Genomic DNA, 16,389 nt, shown 5'->3' with positions numbered 1-16,389 from the left:
GCACTAAAACAGCAATATGGAGCGCTTCACGGATTTGCATGTCATCCTTTCGCAGGGACCATGCTAATCTTCTCTGTATCGATCCAATTTTAGTATATGTGCCACCGTAGCGACACAGACCAGTGGTCAGGCTCAGGGCATATGTACGCCTCGAGTCCCAGCAATGTTCCTTCAAGGTGGTGGGACCCGAAGAGCCATGTTCCCACTTGTATGCCGTGCACTACAGAGCTTTGGCCCTGTCAGTGCTAGGCACACTGATTGATGCAGTAGGTCACCAAGTTTATGGACAGGGGGAAATTAGAGTGTCAGGATAGCCTATGGCAAAGTCCCACTAAAGCAAGGGCTTTGGAAGTGCATTAGCACAACAAAACAAACGATCAAAGCATCCCACGTTCATTTTCACCATGCATGTAAACTTTCCAGTTGACCCAGAAGCACCTCCCACGATTTGCTAAACCCATCCTCATGCACCATTTGGAATCGTGAAAAGTCTTTTGTCTTTTTTCATTTCTGTACTTTTACCCACGCACTAAAACAGCAATATGGAGCGCTTCACGGATTTGCGTGTCATCCTTTCGCAGGGGCCATGCTAATCTTCTCTGTATCGATCCAATTTTAGTATATGTGCCACCGTAGCGAGCACAGATCAGCAGTCAGGCTCAGGGCATATGTACGCCTCGAGTCCCAGCAATGTTCCTCCAAGGTGGTGGGACCTGGAGAGCCATGTTCCCACTTGTATGCCGTGCACTACAGAGCTTTGGCCCTGTCAGTGCTAGGCACACTGATTGATGCAGTAGGTCACCAAGTTTAAAGACTGGGGAAATTAGAGTGTCAGGTTAGCCTATGGCAAAGTCCCACTAAAGCAAAGGCTTTGGAAGTGCATTGGTTGCACAACAAAACAAACGATCAAAGCATCCCACATTCGTTTTCACCATGCATGTAGACTTTCCAGTTGACCCAGCAGCACCTCCCACGATTTGCTAAACCCATCCTCATGCACCATTTGGAATCGTGAAAAGCCTTTTGTCTTTTTTCATTTCTGTACTTTTACCCACGCACTAAAACAGCAATATGGAGCGCTTCACGGATTTGCGTGTCATCCTTTCGCAGGGGCCATGCTAATCTTCTCTGTATCGATCCAATTTTAGTATATGTGCCACCGTAGCGAGCACAGACCAGTGGTCAGGCTCAGGGCATATGTACGCCTCGAGTCCCAGCAATGTTCCTTCAAGGTGGTGGGACCCGAAGAGCCATGTTCCCACTTGTATGCCGTGCACTACAGAGCTTTGGCCCTGTCAGTGCTAGGCACACTGATTGATGCAGTAGGTCACCAAGTTTATGGACAGGGGGAAATTAGAGTGTCAGGATAGCCTATGGCAAAGTCCCACTAAAGCAAGGGCTTTGGAAGTGCATTAGCACAACAAAACAAACGATCAAAGCATCCCACGTTCGTTTTCACCATGCATGTAAACTTTCCAGTTGACCCAGCAGCACCTCCCACGATTTGCTAAACCCATCGTCATGCACCATTTGGAATCGTGAAAAGTCTTTTGTCTTTTTTCATTTCTGTACTTTTACCCACGCACTAAAACAGCAATATGGAGCGCTTCACGGATTTGCGTGTCATCCTTTCGCAGGGGCCATGCTAATCTTCTCTGTATCGATCCAATTTTAGTATATGTGCCATCGTAGCGAGCACAGATCAGCAGTCAGGCTCAGGGCATATGTACTCCTCGAGTCCCAGCAATGTTCCTCCAAGGTGGTGGGACCTGGAGAGCCATGTTCCCACTTGTATGCCGTGCACTACAGAGCTTTGGCCCTGTCAGTGCTAGGCACACTGATTGATGCAGTAGGTCACCAAGTTTATGGACAGGGGGAAATTAGAGTGTCAGGATAGCCTATGGCAAAGTCCCACTAAAGCAAGGGCTTTGGAAGTGCATTGGTTGCACAACAAAACAAACGATCAAAGCATCCCACATTCGTTTTCACCATGCATGTAGACTTTCCAGTTGACCCAGCAGCACCTCCCACGATTTGCTAAACCCATCCTCATGCACCATTTGGAATCGTGAAAAGCCTTTTGTCTTTTTTCATTTCTGTACTTTTACCCACGCACTAAAACAGCAATATGGAGCGCTTCACGGATTTGCGTGTCATCCTTTCGCAGGGGCCATGCTAATCTTCTCTGTATCGATCCAATTTTAGTATATGTGCCACCGTAGCAAGCACAGACGAGTGGAGAGGCTCAGGGCATATGTACGCCTCGAGTCCCAGCAATGTTCCTCCAAGGTGGTGGGACCTGGAGAGCCATGTTCCCACTTGTATGCCGTGCACTACAGAGCTTTGGCCCTGTCAGTGCTAGGCACACTGATTGATGCAGTAGGTCACCAAGTTAATGGACAGGGGGAAATTAGAGTGTCAGGATAGCCTATGGCAAAGTCCCACTAAAGCAAGGGCTTTGGAAGTGCATTGGTTGCACAACAAAACAAACGATCAAAGCATCCCACATTCGTTTTCACCATGCATGTAGACTTTCCAGTTGACCCAGCAGCACCTCCCACGATTTGCTAAACCCATTCTCATGCACCATTTGGAATCGTGAAAAGCCTTTTGTCTTTTTTCATTTCTGTACTTTTACCCACGCACTAAAACAGCAATATGGAGCGCTTCACGGATTTGCGTGTCATCCTTTCGCAGGGGCCATGCTAATCTTTTCTGTATCGATGCAATTTTAGTATATGTGCCACCGTAGCGAGCACAGATCAGCGGTTAGGCTCAGGGCATATGTACGCCTCGAGTCCCAGCAATGTTCCTCCAAGGTGGTGGGACCTGGAGAGCCATGTTCCCACTTGTATGCCGTGCACTACAGAGCTTTGGTCCTGTCAGTGCTAGGCACACTGATTGATGCAGTAGGTCACCAAGTTTAAAGACTGGGGAAATTAGAGTGTCAGGTTAGCCTATGGCAAAGTCCCACTAAAGCAAAGGCTTTGGAAGTGCATTGGTTGCACAACAAAACAAACGATCAAAGCATCCCACATTCGTTTTCACCATGCATGTAGACTTTCCAGTTGACCCAGCAGCACCTCCAACGATTTGCTAAACCCATCCTCATGCACCATTTGGAATCGTGAAAAGCCTTTTGTCTTTTTTCATTTCTGTACTTTTACCCACGCACTAAAACAGCAATATGGAGCGCTTCACGGATTTGCGTGTCATCCTTTCACAGGGGCCATGCTAATCTTCTCTATATCGATCCAATTTTAGTATATGTGCCACTGTAGCGAGCACAGATGAATGGACAGGCTCAGGGCATATGTACGCCTCGAGTCCCAGCAATGTTCCTCCAAGGTGGTGGGACCTGGAGAGCCATGTTCCCACTTGTATGCCGTGCACTACAGAGCTTTGGCCCTGTCAGTGCTAGGCACACTGATTGATGCAGTAGGTCACCAAGTTAATGGACAGGGGGAAATTAGAGTGTCAGGATAGCCTATGGCAAAGTCCCACTAAAGCAAGGGCTTTGGAAGTGCATTAGCACAACAAAACAAACGATCAAAGCATCCCACGTTCATTTTCACCATGCATGTAGACTTTCCAGTTGACCCAGCAGCACCTCCCACAATTTGCTAAACCCATCCTCATGCACCATTTGGAATCGTGAAAAGCCTTTTGTCTTTTTTCATTTCTGTACTTTTACCCACGCACTAAAAAAGAAATATGGAGCGCTTCACGGATTTGCGTGTCATCCTTTCGCAGGGGCCATGCTAATCTTCTCTGTATCGATCCAATTTTAGTATATGTGCCACCGTAGCGAGCACAGATCAGTGGTTAGGCTCAGGGCATATGTACGCCTCGAGTCCCAGCAATGTTCCTCCAAGGTGGTGGGACCTGGAGAGCCATGTTCCCACTTGTATGCCGTGCACTACAGAGCTTTGGTCCTGTCAGTGCTAGGCACACTGATTGATGCAGTAGGTCACCAAGTTTAAAGACTGGGGAAATTAGAGTGTCAGGTTAGCCTATGGCAAAGTCCCACTAAAGCAAAGGCTTTGGAAGTGCATTGGTTGCACAACAAAACAAACGATCAAAGCATCCCACATTCGTTTTCACCATGCATGTAGACTTTCCAGTTGACCCAGTAGCACCTCCCACGATTTGCTAAACCCATCCTCATGCACCATTTGGAATCGTGAAAAGCCTTTTGTCTTTTTTCATTTCTGTACTTTTACCCACGCACTAAAACAGCAATATGGAGCGCTTCACGGATTTGCGTGTCATCCTTTCGCAGGGGCCATGCTAATCTTCTCTGTATCGATCCAATTTTAGTATATGTGCCACCGTAGCGAGCACAGACCAGTGGTCAGGCTCAGGGCATATGTACGCCTCGAGTCCCAGCAATGTTCCTTCAAGGTGGTGGGACCCGAAGAGCCATGTTCCCACTTGTATGCCGTGCACTACAGAGCTTTGGCCCTGTCAGTGCTAGGCACACTGATTGATGCAGTAGGTCACCAAGTTTATGGACAGGGGGAAATTAGAGTGTCAGGATAGCCTATGGCAAAGTCCCACTAAAGCAAGGGCTTTGGAAGTGCATTAGCACAATAAAACAAACGATCAAAGCATCCCACATTCGTTTTCACCATGCATGTAGACTTTCCAGTTGACCCAGCAGCACCTCCCACGATTTGCTAAACCCATCCTCATGCACCATTTGGAATCGTGAAAAGCCTTTTGTCTTTTTTCATTTCTGTACTTTTACCCACGCACTAAAACAGCAATATGGAGCGCTTCACGGATTTGCGTGTCATCCTTTCGCAGGGGCCATGCTAATCTTCTCTGTATCGATCCAATTTTAGTATATGTGCCACATAGCGAGCACAGACGAGTGGACAGGCTCAGGGCATATGTACGCCTCGAGTCCCAGCAATGTTCCTCCAAGGTGGTGGGACCTGGAGAGCCATGTTCCCACTTGTATGCCGTGCACTACAGAGCTTTGGCCCTGTCAGTGCTAGGCACACTGATTGATGCAGTAGGTCACCAAGTTAATGGACAGGGGGAAATTAGAGTGTCAGGATAGCCTATGGCAAAGTCCCACTAAAGCAAGGGCTTTGGAAGTGCATTAGCACAACAAAACAAACGATCAAAGCATCCCACGTTCGTTTTCACCATGCATGTAGACTTTCCAGTTGACCCAGCAGCACCTCCCACAATTTGCTAAACCCATCCTCATGCACCATTTGGAAACGTGAAAAGCCTTTTGTCTTTTTTCATTTCTGTACTTTTACCCACGCACTAAAAAAGAAATATGGAGCGCTTCACGGATTTGCGTGTCATCCTTTCGCAGGGGCCATGCTAATCTTCTCTGTATCGATCCAATTTTAGTATATGTGCCACCGTAGCGAGCACAGATCAGCGGTTAGGCTCAGGGCATATGTACGCCTCGAGTCCCAGCAATGTTCCTCCAAGGTGGTGGGACCTGGAGAGCCATGTTCCCACTTGTATGCCGTGCACTACAGAGCTTTGGTCCTGTCAGTGCTAGGCACACTGATTGATGCAGTAGGTCACCAAGTTTATGGACAGGGGGAAATTAGAGTGTCAGGTTAGCCTATGGCAAAGTCCCACTAAAGCAAGGGCTTTGGAAGTGCATTGGTTGCACAACAAAACAAACGATCAAAGCATCCCACATTCGTTTTCACCATGCATGTAGACTTTCCAGTTGACCCAGCAGCACCTCCCACGATTTGCTAAACCCATCCTCATGCACCATTTGGAATCGTGAAAAGCCTTTTGTCTTTTTTCATTTCTGTACTTTTACCCACGCACTAAAACAGCAATATGGAGCGCTTCACGGATTTGCGTGTCATCCTTTCACAGGGGCCATGCTAATCTTCTCTGTATCGATCCAATTTTAGTGTATGTGCCACCGTAGCAAGCACAGACTAGTGGTCAGGCTCAGGGCATATGTACGCCTCGAGTCCCAGCAATGTTCCTCCAAGGTGGTGGGACCTGGAGAGCCATGTTCCCACTTGTATGCCGTGCACTACAGAGCTTTGGCCCTGTCAGTGCTAGGCACACTGATTGATGCAGTAGGTCACCAAGTTTATGGACAGGGGGAAATTAGAGTGTCAGATTAGCCTATGGCAAAGTCCCACTAAAGCAAAGGCTTTGGAAGTGCATTGGTTGCACAACAAAACAAACGATCAAAGCATCCCACGTTCGTTTTCACCATGCATGTAGACTTTCCAGTTGACCCAGCAGCACCTCCCACAATTTGCTAAACCCATCCTCATGCACCATTTGGAAACGTGAAAAGCCTTTTGTCTTTTTTCATTTCTGTACTTTTACCCACGCACTAAAAAAGAAATATGGAGCGCTTCACGGATTTGCGTGTCATCCTTTCGCAGGGGCCATGCTAATCTTCTCTGTATCGATCCAATTTTAGTATATGTGCCACCGTAGCGAGCACAGATCAGCGGTTAGGCTCAGGGCATATGTACGCCTCGAGTCCCAGCAATGTTCCTCCAAGGTGGTGGGACCTGGAGAGCCATGTTCCCACTTGTATGCCGTGCACTACAGAGCTTTGGTCCTGTCAGTGCTAGGCACACTGATTGATGCAGTAGGTCACCAAGTTTAAAGACTGGGGAAATTAGAGTGTCAGGTTAGCCTATGGCAAAGTCCCACTAAAGCAAAGGCTTTGGAAGTGCATTGGTTGCACAACAAAACAAACGATCAAAGCATCCCACATTCGTTTTCACCATGCATGTAGACTTTCCAGTTGACCCAGTAGCACCTCCCACGATTTGCTAAACCCATCCTCATGCACCATTTGGAATCGTGAAAAGCCTTTTGTCTTTTTTCATTTCTGTACTTTTACCCACGCATTGAAACAGCAATATGGAACGCTTCACAGATTTGCGTGTCATCCTTTCGCAGGGGCCATGCTAATCTTCTCTGTATCGATCCAATTTTAGTATATGTGCCACCGTAGCGAGCACAGACAAGTAGACAGGCTCAGGGCATATGTACGCCTCGAGTCCCAGCAATGTTCCTCCAAGGTGGTGGGACCTGGAGAGCCATGTTCCCACTTGTATGCCGTGCACTACAGAGCTTTGGCCCTGTCAGTGCTAGGCACACTGATTGATGCAGTAGGTCACCAAGTTTATGGACAGGGGGAAATTAGAGTGTCAGGATAGCCTATGGCAAAGTCCCACTAAAGCAAGGGCTATGGATGTGCATTAACACAACAAAACAAACGATCAAAGCATCCCACATTCGTTTTCACCATGCATGTAGACTTTCCAGTTGACCCAGCAGCACCTCCCACGATTTGCTAAACCCATCCTCATGCACCATTTGGAATCGTGAAAGGCCTTTTGTCTTTTTTCATTTCTGTACTTTTACCCACGCACTAAAACAGCAATATGGAGCGCTTCACGGATTTGCGTGTCATCCTTGCGCCTCTTGCGGGAGAATCTTCGGTTCCCTTCCCGTTCCACAGTTCCACTTTCCCTTCTTCCTGATTGGCCCGACGTCTGGCTCGGGATTGGTCGACGCAAAGTTCCACAAAGCGTGCTTCCGAATTTGGTCATGTCATGTAGCGTGCCGTTGGCTCTTTGAGAAAGTTCCACTGAACGTGCGCTCCGATTGGCCGCTGGGCGGGACCTCCAGGAAGCGCGATTTATAAAGCGGTGCAGTAGATAGAGGAAGTTAAAAAAGGAGACAAAATAGACTATAAAGACGACAAGCTTCGTTGTAAATGTTTATTTTGTTTGACAAAAAATAGATATATACATGTATATGTTTTAGGGCTTTATAATAGCATAGAAAAACGCGATTATTTCTAAAATAACATTTCCCTAGAAAAATGCATTTTTTCTGTGTTATTAAATCATTTACTTAATAATATTAAGTGGTTTAAAGATATTGTTCAGATGCAATTAACTCTAATTCTAAAAGTTATAAGTCTAAAAACACTGTCAAGGTGCAAACATTTAGTCTTTAAAACAACTAAGCAAGATAAATGTTTATTTTGTATAAAACAAATAGAAATATACATGTACAAGTTGTAGGGCTTTATGATAGCATAGAAAATGCTATTATTTCTAAAATAACATTTATGATAGCATAGAAAATGCTATTATTTCTAAGATAACATTTCCCTACAAAAATGCATTTTTTATCTGTGTTATTAAATCTTTTACTTAATAATATTAAACAGTTAAAAGATATTGTTTAGATGCAAATAACTAATTCTAAAAATTAAGTCTAAGTCTAAAAACACTGTGAAGGTGCAAACATCATTTTTTTTAAACAAATAAGCAAGACATTCTGACTCTGATTGGCTGTTGTCATTTTCCTTTTTCTTGTTAACTTCTGCTATTAGTGTTTATTTACAGCTCTGGGTTAAGCTTTGAGCTGCTCTAGCAAATAGCCGACCAACTACTGGGAAGGTAGTTTAAAAAATAATAATTTATCATACGTTTGTGATTTTTTTTTTTTTAATATTGCATAAACTGTCGTGATAATAAAATAATTTTACGCTATATTGTACTGCCCTAATATGTTAAAAGTATAAATGGTTATATATTTTGTGTAAATAAACATTTATTTCTAATCTCTATGTACATTTCAGCTTTTTTTTAAAAGATATTTGTTCAGTAGCTACAGTGTCCCAAGAGTGGGTTATCTGTTGTGACTCGAATAACTTTACACAATATTTATATTACACTTTTCATCGTTTTTTTCTATTCATTTATTGCAAACAAGAGTTGAAGGATAAAATAAAACTTCCAAAAATACACTGCGTACACATATTCATGTGGTTGCTTTAATGTTATCATTGTGTAATTTAAAGGATGGTAATATTAGGGTTCTGTATATTATTCAGAAACAAGTTATAAACTGTAGTTTAGCTAACAGTAAAAATAAAATGGTATAAAATTATATTGTAAATTAAATTTAGGTAAATATTCAATGTAAATGCAGTAACACTTAAAAATAATATGTGTATATGTAAATATAACTGTAAACATTGATGTAAATGAAATATTTTAAAATATATTTAATTGAATTTTTAAATAATTTATTAAACTTTAAAAAAATGACAAACCTATTTAAATATCAATGCCTGAAATTTAAATTTGAAAGTATTTTAATATAATATTTCTTATATCCTACAACCTAATATTTTAGGTACTATATTTAGTTTAATCAGTTGTTTAAATATTTTATTATGTGTTATTTAATATTAATAAATAAGTTACCTGAACATTACGGTCAATATAATTGACAAAATTCTAAAACATTTAAAAGTCAATATTTCAGTATGTTTATTATTGAACTATTAAAATATTTTATTTCTTAAAAGGTGTAAAATATAAGTCCTGATTATAAAAACATTTTATCTAACTGACATGCAATTCAAAAAAGCTATATTTAGTTATGTTGCAAATAAACATAGAATTATATTTGAATATAATGTAATACATTTATTAAAAAATAATACTTATTATTATATGTTACTCAATTCATTTAAAATGGATTTGTATATTTATATATTTAAGTATATTTAACTTGCTTGTTAAATAAATATAATTTTGTTATTTAAACTATTATTTTTATGCAACAATCAATGTGCATGTTCATTTGCTATATAAAAAGGAAATAATGTTTTGCATGCAGATTTATGTGAAATGGTGAATATAGGTCTATAATCACCTTGCAATTTCGAAATCATAGCTTTTTTGCTTTAAGTATAGACTATTCAGTTCATAAGAGCAGTTCAATCTTTTATGAAGTTTGCTGTATAAAAATATAACAATATAATTATCGGCCTATACATATCGGCTATCGGCCTCCAAGTCTGAAGAATTATCGGTTATCGGTATCGACCAAAAAATCCATATCGGTGCATCCCTAATTGAAAACCAAATAAAAATATTTTATACCATTCTGTCTCCTCCTCAATCTGCTCTGTTTTACTTGGCATCATTTGTTTAATACTTTCTTTTAACTTTGCCATAAATGTATTTAATTCAACACATTTTAAAAACAAATGCATAATACCTTCATTTTCCAGTCCACATATTTTGCATAATGCATTCTCACTGCTTCCAATTTGTGCCAGTTTTGTTTCAGTGAAAATAACATTATGTCTGATAAAATATTCCAACGTTTCAATTTTTGCGTCTAAATATTTCCATTTTAAATTCTTCCAGATTCCCTCTTCGTCTATTTCCACAAATATTTTTTTTCCAAAATTGTTCTGAAACTGGTCTTTTATGCACTTTGTTTCTGAAACAAATGTAGAAATTTTTGAGAACACATTCTTGAAAATCTTTCCCATTTTCCTTTAAAAACATTTTCACATTATTCCTTCATTCGAATTTATGATTTCAAAACTTTCTGGATCCACACCTACATATGTTGCCATAATTTATCGTCCACCCAAACTAAATAATGAATTTCTAAATGACTTTGCTGCTTTTTAACACATATTACCACCCTCTCACCTAATATTATAGTTTTAGGAGATTTTAATATTCATGTGGATAATTTTAATAACTCCCTTACAAGAGATTTTATATCCTGTCTTGAGAGCTTTGGACTTCAACAGCATGTCAATGTTCCCACACACTCTAAAGGACACACCCTCAACCTCATCTGCTGCTCTGGTGTCTCACCCATTGACCTCTCTGCTGAGGAACTCCCTATAACGGATCATTTTCTTCTCTCATTTAATTTTGCACTCTCTCTTTCTTCCACCAAACCTCTCCGTACTATTTCTTTCCGTAACATAAAACATATTAATTTAGAATCCTTTTTTTGCTTATTAACTCTCTTCCTGAAATTACTAACCTTTCATCACCAAATGATTTAGTTTCTCATTACAACACTGGACTTCACTATAAGTCTCTGTAATAAAGTTGGCGGCCCTTTGGCCGCCGGGAAGAAGGAAGTGGAGAACCGACGTAGTTTAAAAATATTTATTAATAACAGGGACGGCAGCTTCTCACAGAGACAATGGGGAGGTTGGCGCCACAGCCCCCGCGAGACCTATATGAGACGGGCCAAGAGAACAGGAGATGAAAAAAAAAGGAAAGACAGAGTAGACCAGGAAAGGGGAGAGAGGAAAAAAAAAAAAAAAATTGGGGTTCGGTTCTCCAGACACGCTGCCACTCGGTCCTCCACTAGCTGAGAGATGCGACGACGTGCTGGGAGCCCTGTGGAGGAATCTATCCACCCGTCCGTCTTCTGGCGTCCGGCGGCGGTTCTCCTGGCTGGCTGGCGGCATCTCTGGTCTCCTGCTCCGCTTCGGTGGATGGATGCAGGCTCTGGCATCATGGTGGATCGCGGCGACTCCCCCGGGTTCTGTTGGATGGCTCCCTTCAGCACTTTCCCCTTCGGTGGTGAGCCCCGCGTCTCCTGCTCCTCCCCATGCTGGGAGACGGCAGCAGGCAGATCCTTTCCACGCCAGCCTCAGGCCGCCCCGGCACTCTGGGCAGACGAACAGGTTTCTCCCCCACTCGGGTTAACTCCCAAACACTCGCCCCTCTCTCAGCGGCAAGGGCATCTGGACAACGCGTCCCTCCTTCTCCCGGGCTTCGGCACCACTGTAATGAAGTTCATGGCCCTTTGGCCGCCAGAAAGAAGGAGGCGGAGAACCAACGCAGTTTTAAAATATTTATTAATTACAGGGACGGCAGTCTCCATGTCTAAACCAAAACGGACGGACGGCAGCTCCTCACGAAGACTGCCGTCAAACTGAAAGCAAAAGTAAAATATGTCCAGGCCCGGTCCTCTCTCGGCTTCCTCTGCCATAGTTCCTCCTTTTATGGTCCAGAGCTCCTTCCGTGGGATCCGAGGCAGGTGCGCACCGCAGGTGTATCCACTTACGCGGTGGCCTTACTCCGTTCCCACGGCTCTCGGCCACGCCCCCTCGCCACAGTCTCATATGGATTTTTTGAACATCTGACAGAAATAAAGTCAATCAGGTAAGCAATGAGCGTAGCTGCTGCTGCTTCTCTTCTGTTTCTGCATATTAACAGCAGGTGTTCATCATCAGTGCTCAATCATCACTTAATTAAACTCATCATCGGCTCATTAACTTTACTCTGCTGCTGAGTAAATTTTGCTCAATTAAGAGAGGGACCAAATGTTAAATTTTACTCTGATGATTTTACTGTGTACAGGTATGGATCATATGTTTTGTCCCAGCTAAGATCTTAAAATGTTCTTTACTTCTCATAGTAACAACTAATGATAATAATTGTCATGGTCACATATATTGCTGTATATGAAGGGATATTTATTTTTGTAAATGATGTTTACTATGTAAATGGAGCTATCAAATCGACACGAGCGTTGAAAATAATACATAAGCTAAACTTTTTCAGGTTTTGTGCAGCCATATATACATGTAAGTAATATCACAGTATAAAAATAACCTACAACACGAAATCTCTAGGACAGGTGAACTTTCTGACGACACAGCGTCACCAGCACAGACCAAACACTGCACAAAGAATGAGATATTTCAAACATGATGTGACCTTAGCATTAATGTAACAATAAAAATAACTTACCGCACAAAATCTCTGTAATGGATGAACGTCTGACAGCGCAGCGTCAGGCACACAGACAAAATAATGCACACACAGTGAAATATTTTAAATGTGATGTGAGCAAAACATACTGTTTATCAGAACAGGATAAAAATAACCTACCGCTCTAAATCACTATGAGAGGTGTATTTGCTGACAGCGCAGCCTCACGAACAAAGACAAAATGCTGCACAAAGAGTGAAAAACTTCGAACGTGATGTAACCAGAACATACTGTGCATCAATATAACAGTATAAAAATAACTTACCACACGAAATCTCAACAACAGGTGTACTTTCTGAAGGCGCAGCCTCACGAATACTGCTCAAAAAGTGAGATATTTCAAACATGTCGTGAACAAAACATACTGTGCATCAATATAACAGTATAAAAATAACTTTCCACACAAAATCACTTTAACATACGAATTAATCTCGACAGCAGATGAACTTTCTGACCCGATAAATTGAGCATTCAGAGCAAGAGAAACTTTGGAAAATCCTCAGCGCTGATTGGCCCTGATTTTAAACTTTAGACAATGCATCCCTCCGATTAGCCCAGGGTCTAAGCAAACTGTAGACAATCGCGGCTTCTCGTTGGACAAGAGTCTACAGTCTACAGTTACCATTGCACGTTCCCTGGGCAGATGTCTGCGAACTCCCCAAATGTGGGAATCTCGACTGCATAATTTCTGGTAGTGGGGGACTGCGTTCGCGCTCTCCCCTGAGCACAGTGGTTCAAGACAGAGTTCAGGCGGTAGCGTCGGGCCCGGCTGGAGCGGCGCTTCCCTCTCTTCCTCGTCCTTTGCCAAGCCTCTTTTGCTCCAGTAGAGCTGCGCGCGCCTGTGGAAGGCCTGCCCACCCGTCGCTGGAAGAGTCTGTTCTGACGCCGAAAACTACTCGAAAGGTCCCCCCTCAAAGCGGTTTGACCAGGTGAAGGAACATGCAAAAAGAGCCTCCGGTGGCTTTTGTCCGCCAAGCGAGTGTGCCCTGTGGAATGTCAGGATTTTATTTGCCGGCCTGCCGCTGTTACTGACGGAACGAATGCAGACCGTGTGAAAGGTCATCATTTTATCTGCCATTAAGTAAGCGAACGCTTCTGCTCGGATCAGAGGTAACTTTGTTTCAAGAACTGCAATCTTTTGCAGACGTCTGTGGCGTTTTGGGCAGAGGGACGGTTCTAAACCAATCTGAACCAGAGGCAATTCCGCAGCCAGCCGTCGGTGGTTTCCCGTCCCAGGAATGTAAGGTGCTTGCAGCGGGAGGTTGTTCCGTTAGCGCTTCCGCTTTCGTCAGTGAAGTTCTTTTGCGGAACGTTTGTAGATCCCGTCGTGTTCTTTAAGCTATGTCGTTTGAGCACTGTGCTGATAGGCTGACGTAAGAAAACAGGACACAAAATATACAAGGCAAGAGTGCAAAGCACGGAGCTCTAGGCAAAGGCGGTCCGAACCGCAGCAAAGCAGGAGGTCGACATGTCCAAATAGACCAAATCAGAAACTAAGCAGAGAAAAACGGCATCTGTAGAGAAAGAAAACAGATGGAGGAAAAGAAAGAAAGAACAGGAGGATCCCCTCCCCTCCCCCCATAGAGGGTCTGTTATCCCCAGATCGAGTGCGTCCAGTGGAATCCATGTGTTGGCAGCCCCAACTGATGACAAAACACAAAGCAAGCATCTGGAGGAAGCTCAAACTCTTCATGCGTTGCCACAGTTACTAGCGAGTGGTTTGCAAGCACAGGCACGTCTGCTGCAAGTACAGCGCCGTCAGGAGACAGGGGTTGCTGGCCCATTCCCCATGCTCGGTGGCTGGGCATCACCGCCCTGGAGTACGGCCGATAGAAAACGGCGGGTGCCATTTGCGCCGCCCGGCAACTCATACTTACCTGGCAGGGGAGATACCATGATCAAGAAGGTGGTTCACACAGGGCGAGGCTTGGCCATTGCACTCCGGCCACGCTGACCCCTGCGAATTCCCCAAATGTGGGAATTTGACTGCATAATTTCTGGTAGTGGGGGACTGCGTTCGCGCTCTCCCCTGAGCACAGTGGTTCAAGACAGAGTTCAGGCGGTAGTGTCGGGCCCGGCTGGAGCGGCGCTTCCCTCTCTTCCTCATCCTTTGCCAAGCCTCTTTTGCTCCAGTAGAGCTGCGCGCGCCTGTGGAAGGCCTACCCACCCGTCGCTGGAAGAGTCTGTTCTGACGCCGAAAACTACTCGAAAGATCCCCCCTCAAAGCGGTTTGACCAGGTGAAGGAACACGCAAAGAGAGCCCCCGGTGGCTTTTGTCCGCCAAGCGAGTGTGCCCTGTGGAATGTCAGGATTTTATTTGCCGGCCTGCCACTGTTACTGACGGAACGAATGCAGACCGTGTGAAAGGTCATCATTTTATCTGCCATTAAGTAAGCGAACGCTTCTACTCGGATCAGAGGTAACTTTGTTTCAAGAACTGCAATCTTTTGCAGACGTCTGTGGTTTAAGGTTTGCAGGGAATTTTTTCGTCAAATCCTCATACAACGTCAAGTCATGACATTTGACAGATCCACGCCCTAGTATCATGGGTCATCCAGTTAGCAGAGAGCCATAAAACAAGGATAAAACAAGGCGTACGCGTTGGTCAATCGAGCGGACAAAGCCAACTCAGCGTGACAAGCTCCCTGCAGGTATTAGGGCCAATTTACAATCCGGGCCCGACACAGCTGTACAGGTCCTTGCGAAATGTCCCCTTTCGTCACATTTGAAGCACCTGAATTCTGGGCGTTCCTTCATCACATTTTCTGAGCTCATGCATAGTCGACAGGTTTTTACCTGATTGGTGTGCATGACTCTAAAGTGCTGTGGCGCTTCCGCCGTCTCGATTTTGGTACTGTATGGTAAGGAGACCATCTCTTCCGGAAATCTGTTTTTTACAAACCTTGTTCCATCTTCTATGTTTGTGCCAGGATACAATCTTTTTTTAATTTTAGATATGGGGAAAACTCCCCATCTCTCTAGCTTGCTTAAAATTTCTTCATTTGCTAGGTAAACAGGCAGATGCTTGAACGAAACAACATAGTCTCTGTTTTGTAACCTCCGTACTTCAGATTTCACTCCTTTAATTGTCAATCCATTGTCTATTAAAATTTCGGTGTCATCTTCAGTCTCCATTGTTACTTCATACTCCCTTTGTTTGTTTGGGTCTCACCGCCAGCATTCTTTCTTCTCCAATCAGCTCCGTGACTGCTTTGGTTATATCAAATCTTCTTGCATCTTTTACATTTTCTACTTCTACAGTTACTGTTGCTTCCTTTGTGCATACTCTTCTTTGTACCTCTTGCTTATCCTTACCTTTCTCACCTCTTCGTTGGCCGGGCTCTTCATTTTATTTATCTCTTTGTCTGTTGTCAAGTCCATTTTCTTTACCTCTCCGTCTATTATCCAGCCCATTTTCTTTATCCTTTCTTGCAAGTCCCTCCATTTCCATGTCGTTGCCGGGGAATCTGTCCATGATTAAAAATAAAACACACTACATAACCACCCTTCAGTCAGCAAAATGCTGCTGTTAGGTGGTTTTTAAAGACAAAAAGAAAACAAACAAACAAAAACACTCAAGGTCAATAAACAAAAAGGTAGACAAACAAAATGGGGAGAGCCTTTCTCTCCTTACTGCTGCCAACTCACTTCCTGTTTGCTCTATAGCCCCCTCAGGGTGGTGTGGCCGTAAGCAATGACAGCTGTCAAGTGTTGGCTATTGAAACTATGCGCAGCCCCAGGAGGCGAGCACAGATTAGCTGCCTGCAGCGCCAATGAGCTGGACAGCCGGAGC

At 43.7% G+C, this 16,389-nt stretch overlaps 1 protein-coding gene and 15 non-coding genes across 16 annotated transcripts in view; 2 read left to right on the top strand and 14 right to left on the bottom strand.

Moving 5' to 3' along the window:
• The window catches only part of LOC101884655 (uncharacterized), a 110,085-nt gene that overhangs the window by 62,355 nt on the left and 31,341 nt on the right, over positions 1-16,389 (top strand). The window lies entirely within an intron of this gene.
• On the bottom strand, positions 11-116 carry LOC137495017 (U6 spliceosomal RNA). The gene has a single exon (XR_015485064.1). It is a non-coding gene; the product is annotated as a U6 spliceosomal RNA (small nuclear RNA).
• On the bottom strand, positions 537-643 carry LOC137494685 (U6 spliceosomal RNA). The gene has a single exon (XR_015489267.1). It is a non-coding gene; the product is annotated as a U6 spliceosomal RNA (small nuclear RNA).
• On the bottom strand, positions 1,066-1,172 carry LOC137494686 (U6 spliceosomal RNA). The gene has a single exon (XR_015484707.1). It is a non-coding gene; the product is annotated as a U6 spliceosomal RNA (small nuclear RNA).
• LOC137494875 (U6 spliceosomal RNA) lies at positions 1,593-1,699 on the bottom strand. Its single transcript, XR_015484857.1, has one exon. It is a non-coding gene; the product is annotated as a U6 spliceosomal RNA (small nuclear RNA).
• LOC137494846 (U6 spliceosomal RNA) lies at positions 2,123-2,229 on the bottom strand. The gene has a single exon (XR_015484837.1). It is a non-coding gene; the product is annotated as a U6 spliceosomal RNA (small nuclear RNA).
• LOC137495043 (U6 spliceosomal RNA) lies at positions 2,653-2,759 on the bottom strand. The gene has a single exon (XR_015485127.1). It is a non-coding gene; the product is annotated as a U6 spliceosomal RNA (small nuclear RNA).
• Positions 3,182-3,288, bottom strand: LOC137495044 (U6 spliceosomal RNA). Its single transcript, XR_015485135.1, has one exon. It is a non-coding gene; the product is annotated as a U6 spliceosomal RNA (small nuclear RNA).
• Positions 3,709-3,815, bottom strand: LOC137494515 (U6 spliceosomal RNA). Its single transcript, XR_015487457.1, has one exon. It is a non-coding gene; the product is annotated as a U6 spliceosomal RNA (small nuclear RNA).
• LOC137494687 (U6 spliceosomal RNA) lies at positions 4,238-4,344 on the bottom strand. Its single transcript, XR_015484706.1, has one exon. It is a non-coding gene; the product is annotated as a U6 spliceosomal RNA (small nuclear RNA).
• On the bottom strand, positions 4,765-4,870 carry LOC137494528 (U6 spliceosomal RNA). The gene has a single exon (XR_015487819.1). It is a non-coding gene; the product is annotated as a U6 spliceosomal RNA (small nuclear RNA).
• LOC137494512 (U6 spliceosomal RNA) lies at positions 5,291-5,397 on the bottom strand. Its single transcript, XR_015487446.1, has one exon. It is a non-coding gene; the product is annotated as a U6 spliceosomal RNA (small nuclear RNA).
• Positions 5,821-5,927, bottom strand: LOC137495014 (U6 spliceosomal RNA). The gene has a single exon (XR_015485026.1). It is a non-coding gene; the product is annotated as a U6 spliceosomal RNA (small nuclear RNA).
• On the bottom strand, positions 6,351-6,457 carry LOC137494513 (U6 spliceosomal RNA). The gene has a single exon (XR_015487435.1). It is a non-coding gene; the product is annotated as a U6 spliceosomal RNA (small nuclear RNA).
• On the bottom strand, positions 6,880-6,986 carry LOC137494529 (U6 spliceosomal RNA). The gene has a single exon (XR_015487807.1). It is a non-coding gene; the product is annotated as a U6 spliceosomal RNA (small nuclear RNA).
• Positions 14,466-14,628, top strand: LOC137494466 (U1 spliceosomal RNA). The gene has a single exon (XR_015486787.2). It is a non-coding gene; the product is annotated as a U1 spliceosomal RNA (small nuclear RNA).

Source organism: Danio rerio, chromosome 4, assembly GCF_052040795.2.
Source record: "Danio rerio strain M-AB ecotype USA chromosome 4, GRCz13ab, whole genome shotgun sequence".
In the NCBI taxonomy this organism is placed as follows: Eukaryota; Metazoa; Chordata; class Actinopteri; order Cypriniformes; family Danionidae; genus Danio; species Danio rerio.
Note: the sequence above shows the minus strand (reverse complement) of the source record. Positions and strands in the feature narration are given on the sequence as shown.